At 45.2% G+C, this 23749-nt stretch overlaps 1 protein-coding gene across 2 annotated transcripts in view; it reads right to left on the minus strand.

Annotated features, from left to right (window-relative positions):
- LOC115074212 (small ubiquitin-related modifier 1-like) overlaps positions 1-23730 on the minus strand; it is a 70652-nt gene extending 46922 nt beyond the window's left edge. Inside the window, exon 1 of one of the 2 annotated variants that reach the window (XM_029573487.1) lies at positions 23659-23730. The gene's annotated coding sequence lies outside the window, so the exon portion shown is untranslated. Of the gene's footprint in view, positions 1-23280; positions 23547-23658 lie in introns of those variants that run through there. The other variant, XM_029573486.1, reaches the window with a different exon arrangement.
- Positions 23731-23749: the final 19 nt, after the last annotated feature.

Consider the following 23749-nt stretch of genomic DNA (forward strand, 5'->3'; position numbering starts at 1 on the left):
CGCCAATTAGGGGTCACTACGGTGGGTCAATTCTTTCTTGGGTCTAAGTGGATCCCCGCACCAGTCTTTCAAGTAACTCATGATCTCTCCCCCGGGGACTGGTATGCTTATCGCCAAATTACTCACTTCCTCTGGTCAGCGGGAGCCCCCGGTGCATGGTCGCAGGGCAAGACCCTTTTTGAGTCGCTTTGTGAGCAGGCTAGACCGGTATCTAAGCCCATTTCTTGCCTGTATATGCTTATTAACAGTGGCCCCAAGGTAAAGCTGGGGTACCAACTTAAATGGGAACAAGATTTGGGGGCATCTCTCTCGGATGCAGAATGGGATCAATGCCATATGACTATGGGGCGGGGTTCGGTTTCTGCTTCTATTAAGGAGAATGGTTATAAACTGCTGTACAGGTGGTATATGGCTCCAGAAAGATTGCATTGTATATTATCCCAGGTTAGTGACCGGTGCTGGCGACAGTGTGGCGAGAAGGGAACCTTTTATCATATGTGGTGGCTATGCAATAAAATACAGGGGTTGTGGACCGAAGTGACCCGGTTCATATCCGACTTACTAGGGGTAGAAGTGCCGCTCGACCCTAAGGGATGCCTGCTAGGCCTGACGGGAGGATTTGGAGGTGACACTCAGAGGAGACTTGCTTTACATATCTTTGTAACCGCCAGGTGTGAAATTGCCTTTAAATGGAAAGGGGATACCGTGCCTAGCTTGACTCAGGTCTTATCCAGATTGGACAGAGTATATCAGCTGGAATATCTGACAGCAGTAACCCATGACCGGGTCCGTACATTCCATGCTACCTGGGAGCCGTACCGAGTTTGGAAACACAACCAATCGTAACCAGCAGAGCTAATTTTCTGACTGCGGGTCTGCTTGGAGTAGCGCAATATGGACAACGGGGTGGGTGGGGTGGGGGGTAGGGGGGGGGAACCTAGGGAGGGATAAAAACAGGGGGGAAGCTCGATGACACATGACACACATGTTACTATTCAGAATTGGTTTAGATGATTTTATTTTTGTGGGTGCACAAATATGTAACAATTGCACTTGTAATGAGCATCATATCAGTACACGTGTACCACAGGCTGTGTTATATTGTTGGTGCCGTTGAATGCTCTCTTTCTGACGATCTGTAGTTCTCTTGTCTGTGCAGTTGCATATTCTTCTCTTGACGATATGCTGTATTTATTGTTCTGTCAGAGCTTAAATAAAAAATTTCAAAAAAAAAAAAAGGTATGCTGACCAACGAAGAAGGCCTTACCCACCTCTCCGCCCAGGCCAAAAAGTTTGGTTAAGCACGCAATTCATCCGCCTGAAGCTACCATCAGTGCGTCTAGCCCCGTGATTCATCGGGCCGTTTCCCATCATCCGGCAGGTGGGTGCAGTCTCATACCAACTGCGTCTTCCCCCGTCCCTCAAGATACATAACACCTTTCACGTATCCCTCCTGAAGCCTTATAGTACTGTCATGGCCTTCCAGCACGCCGCCGACTCCTCAACCAGTTGCCTACGAGGATGATCTCACCTACCAGGTCCGGGAGGTTTTAGATGTAAGGAAGCATCGAAAGAAGTGGGAGTATCTGCTAACGTGGGAAGGCTTTGGCCCAGAGGAGAACTCCTGGGAACCATTGGCCAACATCCTGGATCGGGGATTGCTGGAGCGATTATCCAGATAAACCCAGGCCTCCGGGAAGGCGCCCTAAAGAGGGGGGGTACTGTTGTGTTCCGCGTCCGGCCCCCTACCTCCTCCGACGACCAGGGCAGCGTCGGGACCGACTGCCCTGCCCCGAGCTCCGCACCCCCGCGCGGCGGGCTGATCGCCAGGATCGGAGCCGTCCCTGCTCCTCCCGCGCGGCCGCTGCTGCTCTCCGCAGCCTGGATCCAAGATGGCAACCGCCATCCTTGGTCGCGAGGCCACGCCCCTTCACCAGAGTTAAAGGGATCTCATCCCTTTAATTGCCTGCAGCTGAGTCTTACCTCCAGGGCCAGAGGAAATATATAAGGAGACTTCCTCTGATCATTCCTCGACTTGGCAACGTCCTCAAACGTTGTCTAGTCTGCTTGCTTCGGTGAGTTCCTTGTGCTCGGACTCTGGTTCCTTTTTCGGCTTGGTGTTCCTGGTTCCTGACTTCGGATTGGCTTACAGTGATTCTCTGGTTCCTGACTTCGGATTGGCAAGCGGTGATTCTCTGGTACACGACTTCGGACTGGTGAGCGTCGACCCTCTGGCACTTGACCTAGGACTCCTTCAAGACCACCGTCTCCAAGGGCCCACCTAAGTCCCAGCGGCCCGGGTCCCTACGGGCTCCTCCTGGGGGGACCGTGGGCTTCCAGGGCGAAGCTCCAGTAGGCCTTTGACCGATACCCTGACCTCTCTAGGTCCACCTAAGTCCCAGTGGTCGGGTCCCTACGGGCTCCTCCCGGGGGGACCGCAGACCACCAGTGGTGAAGACCGCTCATCTGCTCATCTCCTCGTCCGTCTCCACAGTAGCTTCTGTCTTCAGTGCCAAGGGTCAGCTGCTCTCCTCCTCTGTCCTGCCTCGCCACCCGATGAGAGAACCTACGGATCCTCCGCAAGGTATACATCCCCTCGTCGGCCAAGGGTCCAGAAGCCTGAGCATAACAACGATGAAGCTTAAGCCTATATAGAAGAGCCTCAAGACTTTGGGTGTTGACTGATCTCTAGATATAAAAGCTGAACCTATTGCCTCTTTAATTCATCATTCTATGGATGCTGCCTCTCCTTTTCTGGAGCCACTAAACAACACAAACAGATGATCCAGCTTCCAAACCTTAAAATACCTAAAAAGAACTCTGTGGATATCCAAGTGATCAACCGCTCATAGCCGTCCAGATAGGAATCATCTTGAAACGAAGGCAATACTATAGACTGATTAAGATGGAACTGTGACACCACCTTAGGGAGAAAAGAAGGGACCATATGAATCTAAACTGCCTCATCCAAGAACTTAAAAGAATGGCTTCCAGGATAATAAGGCCTGAAGCTCAGATATTCAACTTTCTGAACATTTGGTAACCAGAAAAATTGTTTTCAAGGTTAGGTCCTTGAGGGAAGCTTTCTTAAGGGGTTCAAAGGGTTGAACACACAAACAGTTCAAAAACAAATTCAGGTCTCACAAAGAAACTAATTCCTCCTGGGATGATGACCTTGAAAAAACAGACACATCCAGATGAGAGAATAATGATCTAATCCTAGGAAAATCTTTAGAACAGCCTTCAAGGAGCTCAAGACCAGAGTTTTCTCCAACCCCTGCTGCAAAGAGGCCAAAACAGCCACCAGGGAAGTTTTTCTTGCTGTCATACCTTGGTCGGCACACTACACTTCAAACATTTTGCATACTCTCACATACACAAGAGACATGAACATTTTCCTAGCTTCCAACAGAGTAGAGATCACTCCTGGATAATCCTTATTTAGCCAGATCATTTCAAGAGCCATGCTATAAATCAAAATTGAGCCGGCTTCTTGAAATTATTGGGCCATGGCACAGGCCCCTGGACTGGGGCAACAAGTACTCCCCATCCAGTAACCTTACCATCTCTGCAAAACAAAGTATGCCTGGGCCAGTTGAGAGCCACCAAAATGACACAACCATGATGCCTTTTTGTCCTTTGAATAACTCTGCCCAGTAATGGCCATGGAGGAAACATACAGAAGACTCTGCAGTGGCCAATCCTGAATTAGCCATCCAGATTCATGGACCCATGTTCCTTCTTGTGACTGAAGAACTTCTTCCTTTGAGAGTGTGACGAGTGGCATGGATGTGAGCTCCTAGTGCTGTGGAGTAGCTGACGCAGCCTTGTAGGTGAACCTATGAGGCCTACGCCAACAGCTGGCGAATGTGCCCTGGAGCGGGACAGGCTGGAGCTTCACCTATACCAGCCACCTCCACCGCAGGCTGAGCCCTTGGGTTCTGGCGGCTGGCAGGACTTAGGTGGGTCGCTAGGGCAATATAGTGAACAAGAGTTCAAGAACATGTATGGGTCAGTGCAGGCAGCAGACAGGAGATATTGGGAACAGGCCAAGGGTTGAGGCAGGCGGCAAGCGAGCATAGTCAAGTCCAAGGCTATGGTCAGGTCCAGGCGGCAGGCAAGCGAGGTCAAGTCCAAGTCCGAAGCAAGAGGTCAGTACCAGGAGATCAGGATGAAGAATGGATGAAGACAGGCGAGGACACACATTCTCGAGTCAAGGGACCCGTGGAGCCACTGGCAGATCCTTCCCAATGGAAAGTGACAAACACAGACAATCCGCTTAAGATAAGAATCACTAGAAAATACTAAAGAACTTTACATGAACAGTTATATTTTGTATGTTCTTTTGGGCTTGGATCCTGGCCCTGATGACAACACTATTTGGGACCCAGGAACCAGGTTTAATATACTGTGTCAACCATTTCTAGATATATGGACTACGGGGCCAGGAACATTAATCATGTGGGAGGGGGATTTCAGAGGATTAAGGGGGATAAGAGTTGAGAAAGGGGACGTATCATTAACTAGACCTACCACTGGTGAATTGGTAACATTTTGGTACATTACTGTTGCGTTCGTGCCTATTCTCGCCCTCGCTCCACCCTCTCTACCTTTGTGGCGACTCCCTTCGGCTCTGACGGACAGATGCTACCGCGGAATCTCCCTGCCTCTTCGCCCCGGAATCCCCAGGCTGGCTTGACGCTACGGATCCGCCATGTTCTTGATGGCGTAAGGGCGCGTGCGCATGCGCGCTCCAGACTTTGTACCAGCAAGGGCGTGAACCTCGGGGGCGTTCCCCCTTAGTAACGTCATCCGCTTCCAATTTAAAAGGTCTTTGTTTTGCAACTCCAAACTGAGTTAGCAAGGAACTCCAATGGGACTTGCTTCGGCGGTCCACGCTACTTGCAACTATGATCCGAGTGAGCAAGGGGAAACCTTTCTCCGCTGCTCGGCCTCTACAAACTTACCTAGGGGTAACCGCTCCTCGGGGGCGCCGCTCTCTCTCTTCTTGATTTCAGATTGCTAAGACGGGATCCGGTACTCGCTCCTCGAGGGCCTACGTCCCTGAATACTCAGAAGACTCCTCACTGCCTGGAAGCGATCGCAGACATGAACACTGTGAGTTCTATTGCAGATAGGAATCGGTATTCGCTCCACGAGGGCCTATGTTCCTAATCTCTGAAGACTCCCTTCTAAGACGTTATCACAGGTACAGAGATTGTGAGTTTTATTGCAGATTGCAGATAGGAACTGGTACTCGCTCCACGAGGGCCCATGTTCCTAAAACCCTTTACAGACTATCTTCTATTCCAGAAGCCATCCCATACACAGCTATTGTGAATTCTTATTACAGACTGCCTATAGGAACCAGTGCTCGCCTACGGCTCCTGTTCCTGAATGTACTGAAGACTCTCTGTTGCATAAGAGGCCATTACAGATATCTACAATTGTGAGTGTACCATCTTCTACTGGTTATGTATCCAGCATACCCTGTCTACTCACTACCTATAGTCTCTCTCTACAGCTCAGCAACCCAGAGATCGTAATTCCAGTATCTGAGGGACTTCAGCCCTGCCAGGCACATCATCTCACTACTGTCACCTCTGGTGGTTCAACTTCCAGTCTAATAAAGAACTATCTGTGTTTGTCTTATACTCCAGCCTAGCTGGTGGTTCCTCTCGGGATCTCCTCCTGGGGGCGCTGTCATCTACCATCGGCCCAGGGATTCACCTTTTCTACTAAGTGTTTATTCTTACACTACTAGAGCAGGTATCGTACTGACTGTCACTCTGTGGGAGCCAACTCCACATTAGATCACTAACTACGCCTATGGAGTATTACATATCGCTAGCTCCTCTCCTTGGGGAAACATCATTCTATAGAAGACTAACTCCGTCTCCCTGGCGGTCACATCACTAACAGATTGTTATCCTTCTATTCTCAAGGAGTGATTTACAATAGATTACTATTCCTCCTGGCGGGGTTATCTATAACAGATGATAGCTCTTCTCTCTACAAGAGTATTCAGCAGCCAGATCGATACAAGATTATTAACTCCTCCCCTTTGGGGAGTAGATCTATAACAGCTCGCTAATTCCTCCCTCCTGACGTGGCGAGCGAAATCAGATTGCTAGCTCTACCCTTCGGGCGGGGAGATCAATAACAGTTTGCTAACTCCTTAGCAGTTTGCATAACAGATTACTAACTCCTCCTATCTCGAGGAGAGACTGGTAACAGATTGCTAACTCCTTAGCAGATTGCTAACAATTACTTATAAGGGCCTAGGAAACAGAAGGTATCTGTGGTATTTCTTAAGGAACAGGGGAGAGAGAACTCTCTCCAATTGTTTGAGCTAGTTTGTATAAACGACTCTGGGATCCCTGCCTTAGGGGCTATAAATCAGCCTTTTCCTTGAGAAAAAAAATCCAGTTTAATCCCCAGATCTCATGTGGACAGAGGAACTGGAGATAGGGATATTGGTACTATTGATGATCATAGGATTGATTTTCATTTGCTGGGTGTACAGAGAAACATTGTGCAGGAAGGAAAAGGAAGATGTTGTGGGCTACTCTGTGGGTAATGATTCTGCTCAGGTGGGTGCAATGATGTACTATCCTGAGCTGGGAGGTGGGGGGGGGATTACTTGGGAGAGGGGAATAAGACAACACACATATACTTAAGGTATATGTTGAGGATACAACCGAGCCCCAGGTTATAAAGATAGACACCTGCATACTAATAGATTGCAGGGGGACTAGAAGAAGAACGTTGCTATGCAGGAGATAATAAATATTTGTGCCCTGAAGGGGATTGCCCCTATTGGTCCAACGTCTTCTGGACAACTGAACCAAATGGATGGACAGCACAAACCAGCTCCCCGCTCCCTATCAAGGGCCTGATCTCTATATTTAAGGGGCCCTTTGATCCAAATTGCCAAATTAAAACCTGTAACCCAGTATACATAACTATCAAAATGACCTATTGGTATGAAGAGGTTAACGATCCCCTTACGGGTTCCAAAAGGGTCCAGAAGTCAATAAATGAAAGGGAATTTGGGATAGGGATATCCACCACAGGGAAAGACCCGACCGACTGCTGTATTAGAATACTTGTTAAGAATTCACCTGCCCCAAGGATAGTTTCTACAGTTATGCCTGCCCCCTTCAGCCTTTCAAGCCCCCCTTGAATGACGCTAAGGTAGTAAAGGTGATAGCTGTGAATGATTTAAGAAAGACTGAGATAGAAACAGGATATGGGGAGGTAAATGCCTGGGTGGAATGGATAAAATATACAGTAAAAACCCTGAAAAGAGCAACTGTTATGCTTGTGCTTCTGGGAGTCCTACAGCACAGATAGTGCCATTTCCTTTTGGTTGGAATGACAATCCGGAAGGACTTGAGTGCATCCTGGCATTATATCAAGATGAAATGGCTTGGAACAACGTTACTTGTAAGTCTCTGACCCTCCTAGTCCCAGCTCTAAAGCCAAACAAAGGGTGGTGGGTGCCTCCAGTATTTTCCCCAAGTCCTGGGAACCACACGGTGGGGGTCAGGGTTTGACCAGCAAGTGGGAATGTGACGGGATTACTGAAGGTTGGAAATTACTCGAACTTAAGAGTAGCCAGAGCTGATCTATGGTGGTACTGCGGAGGAAGGATAATAAGACCTACGTTGCCCGCCAATTGGACTGACACCTGTGCAATCGTACAATTGGCAATACCCTGCATGAATCTGGAGATTAATGGGTGGTAGGATACTGATGCACCATTATGTAGGCTGTGATGGCACTGACATGGACTCTGACTGACGCCATCGCCAGTCCTGCTCGGTAGAGAAGGTGAAGGTGAAGGTAGTCCAGCAATTGTTCTGGAAAACAGGAGAATGGGTTCACACCATGCTCCGCACACAAAGAGGAGTAGCGGATCCATTTCCCTTGATAGTTTCTCCTCGTGGAGGGTTTCCTGGAGGAGACCAAGATGCCCTGAAGTTGTGGGGATAGGTTTAAGTCATGCTCAATCTCCACGCAGTGAGATGCAGAGAGGAATGGAGGGGGTGTAGAAGGCACCCCCTTCCTGGGTGAGTAGGTCTGAGCTGTGGCCAAGCGGTATTGGTTTGTTTATGGAGAGTCGAACTAGATACGTGTACCAAGGTTGTCTCTGCCATACTGGCGCTATGAGAATGAGATCGGCCTTGTCCGCAATGCATTTCTGGACTGTCAGTGCGATGAGAGGTGTGGGAGGGTAAGCATATAGGAGACCCTTCGCCCAGGAAATGAGGAACACATCTTGTGCCAGGAGTAGGGCGCTGGGGTACAACGAACAGAAGGCCTGCACCTTCCGGTTGCGCTCTGTAGCAAAAAGATTGACGCGAGGAAGACCCCAAGTTTGAAAGAGTCTTTCTGCCACATCCTGCCGAAGTTCCCACTCGTGAGGGTGGAAGATCCTGCTTAGTCTGTCTGCTCTGGAGTTCCATATTTCCAGAAGATACGTGGCTTGCAATGTGATGGAGTGGTGTTCCGCCCATTCCAGGATCTGCAGCGCTTCCTTGCACAACCTCCAAGAACTGAACCCTCCTTCCTTGTTGACGTAGAACATTTCGACTTGGTTGTCTGTGTGGATCATTACCATCTTTCTCCAAAGGAAGGTCTTGAAGGTATGAAGTACGTTGCCAATGGCTCGAAGCTCCAGGAGGTTGATTTGCTGTGCCCGCTCCCAAGCAGACCACAGCCCCTGAGTTTGTAGCTGGGCACCCCATCCCCTGGTCGACGCATTGGTGGTGAGAACTACGTGATGGGTCGGAGGGCGGAGAGGCACTCCCGCCTCGAGCACCATCGGGTTCAGCTACCACTTTAAGTTTTGTTTCATGCTGTGTGTGAGGAGAATTTGTCTGGATGGGGGTGGCGGAATTGGTGCCATTGAGACTTCAAGCCCCATTAGAGCCGGTGCATGTATAGGCTGGTGCATGGAACTACATAGATAAATGCTGCCATGTGTCCCAGGATAGTCAGGATTTGTCGAGCGAAGGCGTTGGTGGCTCCGAGGAGATGAGTGGCTAGAGACCGGAGGGTGAGGGATCTAGATTCCAGAAGCAATGCTCTGTCCAGCTTCGTGTCGATGCAGGTCCCAATGAATTGAAGGGCCTGAGAGGGTTGCAGGTTGGATTTTTCGTAGTTGATGAACAATCCTAGGCTGTCCAGGCAGTGGATGGTCACCAGTAGGTTGTTGCGTAGGGGGGAAGGATTGGGGGTCACTAGCAGCCAGTTGTCGAGGAAAGGAAACAGCTGGATTTCCTTTTTCCAGAGATGGACCACAGCTACCGCTAGATACTTTGTGAAGACTCTTGGGGCTGATGAGAGGCCAAAGGGGAGCACTTTGTATTGGAAGTTGCGCCCATTGGCTTGGAAGCATAGGTAACACCAGGACATAGAGTGCATAGGAATATGGAAGTAAGTATCCTTGAGGTCAAGCGAACACATCAATTGCCTGACGGAACGATAATTCTCCCTCAGCCTTCAAACAGCGCTGGCACAAGTCAGCGAGCACTCCTGGTTGAGATGCCCAAATATGACAAGCAGTGCAAATAGAAAGGCGCATAGGTTTCTTAGATATAGGCGCCATTAGACTGGCAGTGCGCTGATCATTGACTGGAAGCGTATCTAGCTTATTTTTTTAGGAGTCCAAAAATTCTAGTCATTCAACACCTAGGCGTCCAAGACTTAGGCGTCCCTAGGATAGGCGCCATAAAAAATTAAGCGCACGGCAACATTCAACTTGTGTGCACAGGTAAGCGGACGGCCACTTAAGGTGCCTCTTAATTTAGACGCACAGACTACTAAACCTGCCTAAGTGTCCAAAAACTGGACACACAGCTAGACATACATACCGAACTGACAATCCTGTAGAGGGTAGCCTACAGAAAGTGCATGAAACGCCATTGAGGTCCACCATGCGACAGGGAGCGAAAAAGCCTCAGAACGGGGCCTAGCCTATAGAGGTTGCTCATCCCATCAGGCTGCCCACGTCCCTCAACATCCCACGGAGTGGGAATAACTTTGGAACGGCACGCCAAGCATGGAGACCAGGGGAAGGAGGAAGCTCTACAGCAAAAAACCCTCCTTCTCTGTATTTCTTTTTTTTTTTTTAAACTTACCTGAGCTCAGGTTTACTTGGCTGAGTACAGAGAGGTCTCCGATTGCAGGGGGAGAGGGCATTTGCTGTCACCGCCGCACTCGGCTTCCTGCACCCACTGCCTTTCAGCTACTTAACAGTTAAGACCACGTCAGCTGAAAATCCAGTGTTAAGCCTACCGGCTCCAAATCGACTCCTCTCTGCTCCCTCGCCGTGCCGGAACTTCGGCAGGGCCCAGGCTTCTTTCATGCTGCCAGGGCCACAGCTTCCTCCTCCTGAACAGGGACGTCGCCAGCATTGGCCATGCCCCCAGGCGCATGCGCGCATCCTCCAGGCGAATTTAAAGGGCCCGCGGCAGGGAGTCGCCGCCGGCTCCTCCTGGTCACATCGGGCCTCTCTCCTATACAGGCCTTGCAGCAATCCAGGAAGGACGACTTGCCAACAGGTTCTTTAGCTGCCTCTAGCTGCTTCTTCATTGGTTCCTGATTTTGTTTCCGGTTCCTGTCCTCGCCTGCCTGCCTGTCCTAGCTCCTTGTCGTGGCCCTGTTCCTGTCTTTCCTCGCTTGTTCCAGATCCTAGTCTTCTCCCTCCGGATAGATTCCTTGGCTTGACCATTGGACTGGACCTCACGTTGCCTGATTGCTGCCTGCCACCGACCACTGGACTGGACCTCACATTGCCTAATTGCCGCCTGCCACTGGACTGGACTTCACATTGCCTGATTGCCGCCTGCCACCGACCATCGGACCAAGACCCATCTCCTCTATTTCCCGCATCTCCACAGGGGCCCACCTAAGGCCAGCCGGTCCTGGCACCCAAAGGCTCAACCTGCAGGGAACGGGATTGGTATTAGTGAAGCTCCAGCCGGCCCCTGCCTTCCGTATGCCTCGTCTCCTGTCGCTGGGGACCTGTGGTAGGCCTTCCTCCTGGGTAGTGTCAACTCCAGCACAGGTAAAGGGTCCACACTTCTACAGAGGTCACAACAAAGCACTCATCTGAGAGAAAACAGAAATCACCTCAGGAATTCTCAACCTCGGGGGGATCTTTTGGTAACACCACAGGAGAGCAGTGCGAATTTATTTTATTTCTTTTTTAAATCGAAGCAATCCCCCCCTCACGGACATTGACGCTGACGTAGGAGCGTCGACAGCCCAGTGAGGGTAGAAAAGCACCGCGGCGGGACCGAAGGCCAGCTCCAAGGGCTCCAGCTAAAACCCGGGTAACTTTTCACTACTTACCTGTCTCTCCTGTTTAAAATTTGAATTTGCTTGCCTTTTCGCACTCCTGTCTTCCTCCTAGGCCCCGATCCCGGAAGTCCCGCGGTGCTCCGCCCCCTCCCCCTCACGAACGTCGACGCTGACGTAGGAGCGTTGATGGCCCAGTGAGGGTTGAAAAGCACCGTGGCGGGACCGGAGGCCAGTTCCAAGGGCTCCAGCTCCAACTCGGGTAACTTTTCACTACTTACCTGTCTCTCCCGTTTAAAATTTGAATTTGCTTGCCTTTTTGCGCTCCTGTCTTCCTCCTAGGCCCCGATCCCGGAAGTCCTGTGGTGCTCCGCTTCCCCTCATGGACGTCGACATAGGAGCGTTGACGGCCCAATGAGGGTTGAAAAGCACTGCGGCAGGACTGGAGGTGCTGCGCGCCTATGGAGCACAACCAAGGGGCATGCCCCTTGGTTTTGCCCCTTAGTTTTTCCACTTAGTTTTCTTCTAAAATTTAAACCTTCTGCAAAATGCCCCTTAGTTTTTTCCCTTAAATAAAAACCATATACCATACTAAAGGCTAACATGGATTCTAAGCACATTCTCTCCATCATCTCCCTCAATAGACAAAAAACAAATAATATTTAAGAAAAAACTTCCCAAACCATATAGACATATAATCTCTCTCCCCTTAATTCCCAAAAATAAATTACTTAGTCTCTCACTTATTTCTCTACTCTTGGTAAATGCACAATCCCTAGTCAAAAAAATGCCCATCCTTAACAACCTTCTCACAGATAACAATGCTGATATATGTGCAATCACCGAAACCTGGTTTAAAAAATCTATGTTCTTTTAAATCAATTACCTAAAAATAAATATGACATCACATCTATACCTGGGCTCAACAAAAGAGGGGGTGGTATAATGATACTATCAAAAAAGGAACTCCACCTAAAAATACAGCAAATAAATTCACCACCCAAATTCGAAATAGCTCTCTTAAATTCCCAATGTCTACAAATTTGTTTAATCTAAGCACCCCCAAGCTTACTAGAACTTAATGTCTCTCCATTAATTGAATTTTTTGTTACTAACCTAAAAACTGAAATTCCTATCATCGTACTCGGTGACTTTAACTTACATGTCGACAAAGACCCATTATCTCACAACTGTGAGGCCTTCTTAAACTCAATGTCAGCATTAGGTTTTCAACAAATAGTGAATCAATCAACCCACAAAGCAGGACACACACTAGACTTAATATTCATCAACTCTTATCTCAATACCACTCTCATTCTTACTACTAACCCAATCCCGTGGTCTGATCATAAACTAATTACTAGTGATATTAATATCCAATACTCAACCGTAGCACCCTCAGCCACCAAAACCAGAATTGAATACAGGAAACCATGTCAACTAAATACCCTAACTGATCATATATCAAAAGCTCTGGGAGGAGAAGGAGATAACTTTTACCTTGAATTGCTGCCTTTGTTCGGGGTAGGGCTCCCTGCCCGACAAAACAACTGAGGACTTCCGGGTGTGACGGCTTCAGGGCGGAGCCGGCGGAAGGGTTATAAGATCTGACCCCCCTGCGGCTCGAACCCCGAGGAGAAGGAGATAACTTTTACCTTGAATTGCTGCCTTTGTTCGGGGTAGGGCTCCCTGTCCGACGAAACAACTGAGGACTTCCGGGTGAGACGGCTTCAGGGCGGAGCCAGCGGAAGGGTTATAAGATCTGACCCCCCTGCGGCTCGAACCCCGAGGAGAAGGAGATAACTTTTACCTTGAATTGCTGCCTTTGTTCGGGGTAGGGCTCCCTGCCCGACGAAACAACTGAGGACTTCCGGGTGATGGCTTCAGGGTGGAGCCGGCAGAAGGGCTATAAGATCTTAACCCCCCTGCGGCGCGCAGCCGACGCCGGCGCGTGCCAAAGGGGCGTGTGGCTTTGCCTGAGGCCTGGGACCTTTGAAGTCTTAGAGTTTTACTTCACCTAGTAAGTGTAGATTCTTATTGATTATCTTGACTCTCCGAATCCTCCACTAGAGGGAATCAATTTCAGAATATCTGGATAGAGTTGAATACTTTATTTCTTTGTGACTTTTTGCTGGCACAGGGAGATGCCACATACAAAAAGGAAGGGGAAACTGAGGGAGGTGACAATTACTTCCTCCCCAGTAACCCCTTCTCAAACTCAGCCTAAAATTGAAAAGTTTTTCAACCCAGCCCCAGAAATGACTCCCGATGTAGGAGGCGCTGTGATGCCCATTGTTGAGCACAAAGAGGCATCACCTGCCTCACTTCTATAAGTCCGGGAGCGCCGAATACACCTTCACCTCCCCTTGTTGGTTCATTACTATCAGGACTTTATGAATTAAAGTCTCCCAATATAGGGGAAAAAGCAATACAAGAAAGAGGAAGTGTGGTGTCTTGTATTCTAGATGAAGGTAATAGCTCCGACACACACAATAGTGTGGTTAGTCTAGGAGCATTGGAATCAGAATCCAGTAACCCCCAGGGAATTAAAAAACCTCTTAAAATTAAATTAGAAAATGTCTGGACTGCAATAATGACATTAGAAAAATCTATTACTGTTCTTACCAACGTAGTCACAGATGTGAACAATCGGATGTTAAATATGGAACAACAAAATGAGATGCAGAAGACACGAATGTAGGATATTGATCAGAAGATTCAAAAAATTTTAATTCAAGGGGAAGGTCAACAGCAGAAAAAAATGGAGAAAATTGAGAATGAACTGAGATATTTAAATCTGAGAGTGATCAATTTCCACAGGTTGTGGGAATCTCAGTTCAGGAGCAATTTAAACAGTATCTGGGAACAGTTTTGAAAATTCCGAAAGAATCTCTACCGCCATTAGCAAAAATGTATTACCTACCCGAAAGGGAAAGAACAAGAGGACCAACAAGATCAACAAGTTCAACAACAAGGACTATTGAATGTCACTGAACTGTTAGAGACATCTAGTGAGGAAATAGTTCAAAAGAGGGGCATTGTCCTTGTTAAGTTTATCTTCCCTTCTCAGATAGAGATTTGGTGCTTAAATTATTCCTAAGAAATAGATCTGTTAAATATTACAACCAACAAATCTGGATTTTTCCAGATGTCACTAGAACTACCCAGAGTAGGAGAAGGGAATTTTTAGCTTTAAAACAACTAGCAGAGAAAGTAGGAGCCCAGATGTTGATTCGTTACCCCTGTAAATGTATGGTAAAATTAAACAATGTAAACTATATCTATTATGAACCTTTGGAATGAAAAAGATTTTTGGAGGCTAAGAATTTGATGGGGGAGTTGGCTTCTGAATAAAAGTATTTGCATAATGCTGAATAATGGGGTATAAAAATTTCCAGTTTACGTAAGCAATAATTACTTCTTGGATATATGCTCAAATTAAAAATTTTGATTCCCTCTACTTCATAGTATTTAGAATGACTAAATGGATATATAAATGTTCTGGTATTTCCTTTTTGAATCTGGTTGTAGAAACTAGTATTACTTATTTAGTCATTCGTATTGTTAAATGATATGTACCCTCCGCTACCCTCCCCCCCCACCTTCCAACCCCCCTTCAATCCCTCATTCCTACCCCCTCCCTCGGAATACCCTGTTACCCCAAAAAGCCAACTCTTATCAGTTCTTACCAGTTTTGACACGTTACTCCCCATGCTTAAGCTGTATCCAAGTTTTTCTCTCCCCCTGTTCTATGCAAGACAACTTTGTCACTGTTTTTATGGTTGCAATGTAAACCGGAGTGATAATTAACTCTGTTATTTGAACTTCAGTGTAGAAAAGTTATAAATAAATAAATAAATAAATATGTATATGTCATGAATTATGAAAATTTAATAAAGATTAAATAAAAAAAAAAAAAGCTCTGAATAACATACTTTATTTTTCGCTCCACAGATGCATCTGACCATAAGACGCACCTAGGATTCAGAGGGGGAAAATAAAAAAAAAAATTTTGTGTGCTAAACTGGCTCTATCCCCGGGCGTCTGTTCGTCTTTGTCCCCTTTTTGTTTTTGGGTCTGGGGAGAGCCATTTCGGTCCACTCCCCAGATCAGAAAACTTTTATCTTTCTCTTTCTGTGGGAACCCCCCCCCCAAAAAAAAACCACAATCCCAACCCTTTAAATTAATTAACAACCCCCACCCTCCTGACCCCCCCAAGACCTGCCAAAAGTCCCTGGTGGTCCAGCAGGGGTCCGGGAGCGATCTCCTGCACGTGGGCCGTCGGCTGCCAGTAATCAAAATGGCACCGACAGCCCTTTGCCCTTACTATGTCACAGGGGCTGCCGGTGCCATTGGTCAGCCCCTGTGACATAGTAAGAGCAAAGGGCCGTCGGCGCCATTTTGATTACTGGCAGCCGACGGCCCAAGTGCAGGAGATTGTTCCAGGACCCCTGCTGGACCCCCGCTGGACCACCAGGGACTTTTGGCAAGTCTTGGGGGGGGGGGTCAGGAGGGTGGGGGGTTGTAGTTAGATTTTTAATTTTTTTTTATATTCGCTCTATAAGACGCACAGACATTTCCCCCCCACTTTTGGGGGAAAAAAAGTACGTCTTATGGAGCGAAAAATACGGTAGATACATCAAACAGTGATAACGCAATCAACTCATGGTTCTCTTTAACAAAAAAAATAGCTGATAATTGCTTCCCACTTATTAAAAGAGATATTTCCATTAACAAAAAACACTACACCCCATGCTACAACAATGAATTAAGAATATTTAAAACAACACTGAGAAAAGCTGAGAGACATTGGAGAGCTTCTCCGTCCACTGAAACATTAACTATTACATAAATACAATTAATCCACCAATAAAGCAAAAAAAGAATTTTATTCTAACAAAATAAATAAATTTCAATATAACCCTAGAGTTCTGTTCTCATATGTAAAAGACCTGACCAGTCCAATTGAAACTCCCACATCAAACAATTCTTTTAATTGCAATACAATTGCTCAATATTTTAAGGAAAAAACTTTAAACATAATATAAAACATAGCTCCCCAGAATTCTAACCAAATTGTACTACCAAGTAACCCTAAGGACCATTTAACCTCTTTCGACACAGTTTCATCCCTAGAAATTGAAGGTATAATTAAAAAAATGAACCCAGCTGCCCACCCAGTTGACCATTTTTCAACAAAACTATTAAAAACAATCACCAATATAGTCTCTAAACCTATTGCTGATATAATTAACCTGTCCGTAACCAAAGCTAATGTCCCACACATTTTGAAATCCGCAATAGTAAAACCAATCACAAAAAAAAACACAAGCCAATTCATCTGATCTTTCAAACCTAAGACCCATTTCTAATTTACCTTGTATATCAAAAATTCTTGAGAAAGTAATTAACAATCAACTAACAGATTATCTTGAAAAACATAGTACCCTGTATCCAGCACAACATGGATTTAGAAAATATTTTAGTACAGAGACCCTTTTAACTTCACTACAAGATATCATCCTAAGAGGAACCAATAACAGCCAATCTTACTTCCTGATCTTGCTAGACATTTCAGCAAACTTTGACACAGTTAATCATAAAATCCTCCTTGATAGACTAAACGAAATAGGCATTAAAGACTCCGCGCTCAAATTGTTTAACTCTTACCTAAAAAATAGAACCTTCAAAAAGGTGGAGGGTCTTCATCAAATGACTTATGAGGAGAGATTGAAGAATCTAAATATGTACACCCTGAAGGAAAGGAGGAGCAGGGGTGATATGATTCAAACTTTCAGATACTTGAAAGGTTTTAATGATCCAAAGACAACGACAAACCTTTTCCGTTGCAAAAAAATCAGCAAAACCAGGGGTCACGATTTAAAACTCCAGGGAGGAAGACTCAGAACCAATGTCAGGAAGTATTTCTTCACAGAGAGGGTGGTGGATGCCTGGAATGCCCTTCCGGAGGAAGTGGTGAAGACCAAAACTGTGAAGGATTTCAAAGGGGATTACTGTAATGCCCTATGGCTGGGTCTGCCATTATCGACTATCCGCCCGCTGCAACTGTTGCAGAACGCCGCGGCACGACTTCTAACTGATGCAAAAAAGTTCGATCATGTTTCTCCGGTACTGATGGGATTACATTGGTTGCCGGTTCAGTCCCGTATCCAATACAAGTGTCTAACTTTAATTCATAAAGCCATTTATGGCAGGAATTCTGAATGGCTAAATGCCTCATTACGCATTCATGTTCCAGCACGGAATCTGAGATCACTTGGTCAGGCCCTGTTGACCATACCATCACCCAAACTGGCCCATCTTAGCTCAGTGAGGGAGAGGTCCTTGTCTTTGGCAGGACCAAAGATGTGGAATTCTTTACCTGTTGAAATTCGGACAGAGGAGAACATCAATAGCTTCAGGAAGCAGATAAAAACCTGGTTATTCGAGCAGGCTTTTACTCTAAATAATTGACCCCTCCTACCACAGCTGTTTAGCTGATGAGATAGAATAAGGGGAACTAGGGGAGGAAGGGTTAAGAGGGAGGGGTTAGATGGGATAGAAGATGGGAAGAAGGGTTGAATTGAGGAGGAAGGAGAAGAAATGGTTGGATTTTACTTATTATTGTATTTAAAATGGTTTTAGTCTTAATTTAATGTTTTGGTGATGTAATATGTATAATGATATGTTTAGCATATATGTGTTTTGAATGCTGCTACTGCAAATTCAATCAATGTAAACCGCCTTGAAATTAATTTGAAAGCCGGTATATAAAGCTGAATGAATAAATAAATAAATAAATAAATAAACACTGTGGATCCATAAAGTCTAGAGGATGTGAATGAAGAGACAAGGCAAGGGGGTGGCTTGCTTGCGGGAATAACAGCTACTACCTGGAGATTAATATCCTTATTCAATAAACATACACATAGTTAATGCGACTCCAACATTGCTCTATGCTTCAACGGCAAGAGGAAATGTGGAAAAAAGGATTTGCATCCACAAAAAAGCAGGGGAGTAGCTTGCTTGTTATGGCGGTTACTACCCCAAACCAAATAAGCCTGATACTTCACTTTCAATGCACATCCAGCATAGCTCTCTGCTTCAACGGCAGGGAAAATGAAGAAAAGATGATTTATATTCAGCATCAACCAAAAAGTAATGAATTAATTAGTCTGGGTAAACAAATAAGCATGGGTGTAGCTTGCTTGTTACGGCGGCTACTACCTCGAATCAATTAAGCATGATACTTCACTTGGAATACATATCCAGCGCAGCTCACTGCTTCAACAACAGGGGGGAATGAAGTAAAGAGGATTTATATTCAGACAACCAACAAGGACTGAATTGCACAGGCAGGGTAAACAAACGGGTGTAGCTTGCTTATTACGGCGGTTACTACCCCAAACCAATTAGCTAGATACTTCACTTAGATGTAGCTCCAGCACTGCTGTCTGCATCGATGGTGGGGGTGGAAGGGAATTGGAACCAAAAAGTTACCAATAAGGGCCCTGACCTCAGCGGTCAGAGTAACAGATAAGTATGAATACAAATAGGTGTGAAAGCTTGCTGGGCAGACTGGATGGGCCGTTTGGTCTTCTTCTGCCGTCACTTCTATGTTTCTATATAAGTAAAATTTCTTGATAACGAATCACATCCTATCGATCTCATCTATGGAGTACCCCAGGGATCCTCTCTATCCTCAACACTTTTTAATATCTATATGCTCCCATTATGCAGAATTCTATCAGGTCTCGGTCTAACACATTTTTCTATGCTGACGACGTTCAGATTTTAATACCAATCCAAAAATCTATTGACCAAACTCTTAAGCTCTTGGATATATTCAACTTACCTCTCACCACCATCCGACCACTACAAATCCTCCAAAATACAGCCGTCAGAATCCTCACTGGAACTAAAAAACACAACCACATTACTCCAACACTTATATCACTACACTGGCTCCCAATAAAATTCAGGATAGACTACAAAATACTATCCATATTACACAAAATAATATACAAAAAACAAAAAAACTGGCTAAGTACATCTATAAAACTACACTCTCCAAACCGAAACCTCCGCTCAGCTAACAAAGGTCTATTAAAGATTCCATCTACTAGCTCCAAACAACTTAGCTCAACTCAGAAGAGAGCTATATCCCTAGGAAGTCCCAAACTCTGGAACACCTTCCCAACCAAACTTAGAACACAGCAAAATCTAAAAACCTTCAAAAAAGAACTAAAAACCTGGATGTTCACCAAAGCCTACCAAAAGACCCAATGACTCTCAGACATTACTTCCCTCTATCGGAACTATGCAAACATGTGGAACCAATGCAAGCACTTAATAGAACAAATAATTGGCATCCGAACTACGTCTATAAAGACTACAATATCTATGCTAACAATCGCATGAATCTTTTGGACACTGTTAAATATCGAAACTTTGTAAACCGTTGTGATGGCGAAACCGAATGACGGTATATAAAACTCTATAAATAAATAAATAAATATATATACCAGTCCGCCATTGAAAAAGTATTAACCCAAATGAATCTTTCCCTAAATACTAAAAAAACTGAAATCCTATTCATCTCACCTACATTAAGCAAGACAAAGCTTGAAATTCAAGAAGCGGCCAAAAATTACCCCATCTCCCTAGAAGTACGAGATCTAGGGATTCTTATAGATTCCGAATTCTCTATGAAATCCTGCATTAGAAAAATCATAAGCAATGGTTACTTCAAATTAAATATCCTCAAAAGATTAAAACCCCTCCTATTCCCAAAAGATTTTAGAACTGGTTTACAAGCACTTGTCTTATCAAGATTAGACTACTGCAATTCACTATTTTTAGGACTACCCGCAAATATCACAAGACCATTGCAACTTCTGCAGAACTCTGCAGCTAGACTCTTGACAGGTACTAGAAGAACCGAACATATCACCCCAATATTAAAAGAACTTCATTGGCTACCGGTCAAATACAGGGCCCAGCATAAAATCTTGTCCCTAATACACAAAATCCTCTACAATGAAAACAATGAATGGCTAACTTCATCACTTCACTTCCACATCCCTTCAAGAATTACTAGATCAACCGGAACAGGGATATTGCCAATCCCTTCCCCCAAAATTGCACATCTAAATAATGTAAGAGAAAGAACTATCTCCATTGCTGGGCCCAAACTATGCTACTCTATTCCACAGGAATTACGATTAGAAGCAGACATCAAATTATTTAAAAAGGGGAATAAAACTTGGCTTTTCAAACAAGCCTTCCAAGAGCTGTTAACATAATGATTTCACACTTCTGATTTTATACCAAGGTAATGTATATATTTTGATTTTATTAGCTCTACTTTTGCTATACTGCCTCTCTGTTTAAATTTTATGATTACTTAGCCTACTATTTTAGTTTACTATTTAATTATTTACATTATGAAACTATGTATACTTCCTTTCTTCTTTGGAAATGCAAATATTTTTAAATGAATATTTGCTAACTACTGTAAACCGATTTGATATGCTTGCATGAAAAGTCGATATATAAAAATTATTAAATAAATAATGATAAATAAATAAGGAGGGGGGCCTGACCTGCGAGGAAGGAGGGAGCCGACCTAGCCTGCCTGGCACAGTGGAGCGGTGAGGAGTGGAGATCGCCTGCACCTGCGGGACTCCTGCCCCCTGACGTCATCGGCCGGAGACCGCGAGCTGAAAAGCCCGCAGGACAGAGTGGAGTTCGGGGCCTGACCTGCGAGGAAGGAGGGAGCCGACCTAGCCTGCCCGGCACAGTGGAGCGGTGAGGAGTGGAGATCGCCTGCACCTGCGGGACTCCTGCCCCCTGACATCATCGGCCGGAGACCACGAGCTGAAAAGCCCGCGAGACAGTGGCGCACCATAGCCGCCGGCGCAGCATCTAAGCCGCGCATGTCCAAGGGGTGTGCGCGACTTAGATCGACTAGGATTGTTTTTGAGAATTATTAGGTTTTATGGGGCGTAAAAGGAAGGCGAAATTCGTCACCTCGTCTCCAGCCTCACATGGATTAGGACCGATGGATGCCCACGTACGTAGGATTTCGCCACAAAGGGACTGCACTAGAGACTCTTATGAGGCCTTGCTGAGTCCCGGCACAGGCCCAACACCTCTACAACCCCCACCCGGAACATCAGGAGGAGAAACCAATTTACAAGATCAAGCAAGAGTAAGTGATTTGGATAATTTTTCTCAATCGCTGAATGTTGCAGAAACCTCCCAGTCTGAATTAGACAGACAGGGTATGGGTGAGGATTCTCCAGTATTTAACATTGAAAGTGCAAGGTTAGATACCGTTGACACAAACAATGTGACGTTGGGGGATATATGGAGGATGATGATCAAATTGGACTCTAACATGCAAAAGATGAATGTATCTTTAGGTGCAACTGTAAATTGTAATAAGGTCTTAATACAAGAACAGGGGAAGAAGTTAAATGGAATTGAAACAACTATGTCTAATTTATCTATAGAAGTAGATAATGTTAAAAAAATGGAAGATTTACACACGGTAGATAATGTTATATTGCATGCAAATATGGAAAATTTGGAAAATTTTATGAGAATAAAACATCTCCGTATTGTGAACTTCCCTATCACCAGATTATTGTCACCTTTAGAAATGTTTTCGAAATATGTAAGAGAAATTTTAGTATGTGAAGAGGTTCCAGCTATCTCGAAAATTTATTTCCCACGCCAATTAGATACTGCACCAGGGAGAGAGGTAGAAGACTCCCCAGGTGTATCTACCTTCTTGGAGGAATCAATAGATTTAATAACCAAGAGAACAACCCTGTTCGTTTCTTTTGCCTTAGAGAGAGATAAGGAGATGATTATGGAAAAATTCTTTAAAAATAAAGACATACTGTTTTGTGGACAGAAGGTTTTTATTTTTCCTGATGTCTCTAAACCAACACAGGTTAGGAGAAGGAAGTTTTTAGCCCTAAAAAATGCAGCATTGGAACTGGGGGCTACTTTCTTTTTAAAGTACCCCAGTAAATGCTGCATTAATTATCGGGGGAAAAAATTTATTTTTTCACAACCTTCACATTTGGAGACTTTTTTGACAGATAAAACTCAAGCAAAGGTAGAGAACAAAGTATCACCAACCTTGAGCCAATAATAATAATTAGTGCTCCTGCTTCCTTGATAAATTGTTATTTGAAAATGTAAGATGTAGCTTTAACAGGCCTCCAAGTTATAAGGCTTGAATATAGCAGAATCTTTTATATTTGAAATTGTTTCTTATGTTTTCTGCTGTTATATTCAATTTACTTGATTTATGCATGTATAATGTAAGAATTGCTGTTAAGCTTTTTTGAAAATGCAATAAAGAAAAGAATTATAAAAAATAAGGAGATGCACATCCACCATCTGCTGGAGACGGAGAATACTGGCAGGCTGATGTCACTGCAGGGGTATATATATTATGAAGTTAATTTGCTCCATCTCCATCTGCTGGTAGATGTGCATAACTATATATTTCTTGACTACCTTTCGAGAGCTGATACTTTTTTCTTTGGTCAGAATTCAAATTGCTGGGGGTGGACTTTTCGGAACCAGGTCACTGCATCAAGGACCCTTATGATCAGGAATGCAAGGCTTTTGAAGTAAAAATGTTCAGACACTTTGGAACTGACAAAAAAGGCACTCAGTAAAGACTTAGGTTTCCTATTACATTATGAACCATAAAATTATCTTGCCTGTCATCTTCTGATTACCAATCAAATTCCCTACCTCCATCATTGTAATGCCTTTTTCACATTCATTTATTGCAACCACACTACTTTATATTTCCCAGTAATGTCATAATTTGCTCTTTTGAACTGATAAAGAGTATTAGTCCAATAAAAAGGTATTACCTTACATTTTTTGTTAATCATTATTTCTGTCCTGTCACTCAGGGGCAGCTAAAAATGCACAAACCTTTTTCCCTGTCTTCTCACATGCATGTTCCCGTAAGGAGGAAATCGATTATAGAGCTATTGCCCATAGACTGCTTCCACGAGTCTGAGAGACCAGAAAGAAATATATTTTGGCTCTTTTTTTAAACAATCCTTGGTCCCTCGGACCAATCAGAGCTCTCGTCGGGTCCGCCACCTTCCGCGGGACGCCATCCAATCAGCTGCAGCTCCGGCCGCGGCCCACACCGCCACTCAGATTTCGAGCGGGAAGCGACGAGGTTGAACACGAGCTCGGCGGACGTTCTTTCACCCTTCCTCTAACTGTCGTAGCTGGCATTTCCCTCCCCCCAAAGGGAAGCCGACCAATCCGAGGACTTCTATTGCCCCGTATCTTCCTTACCCTTCCATCGCTGGCCAATCCGGTGAGAGAGAGAACGGGAGAGCGTGTGAGTGAGTGAGTGAGTGAGAGAGAAGAGTGTGCAAAACAGAAG

Source organism: Rhinatrema bivittatum, chromosome 12, assembly GCF_901001135.1.
Source record: "Rhinatrema bivittatum chromosome 12, aRhiBiv1.1, whole genome shotgun sequence".
Taxonomy (NCBI): Eukaryota; Metazoa; Chordata; class Amphibia; order Gymnophiona; family Rhinatrematidae; genus Rhinatrema; species Rhinatrema bivittatum.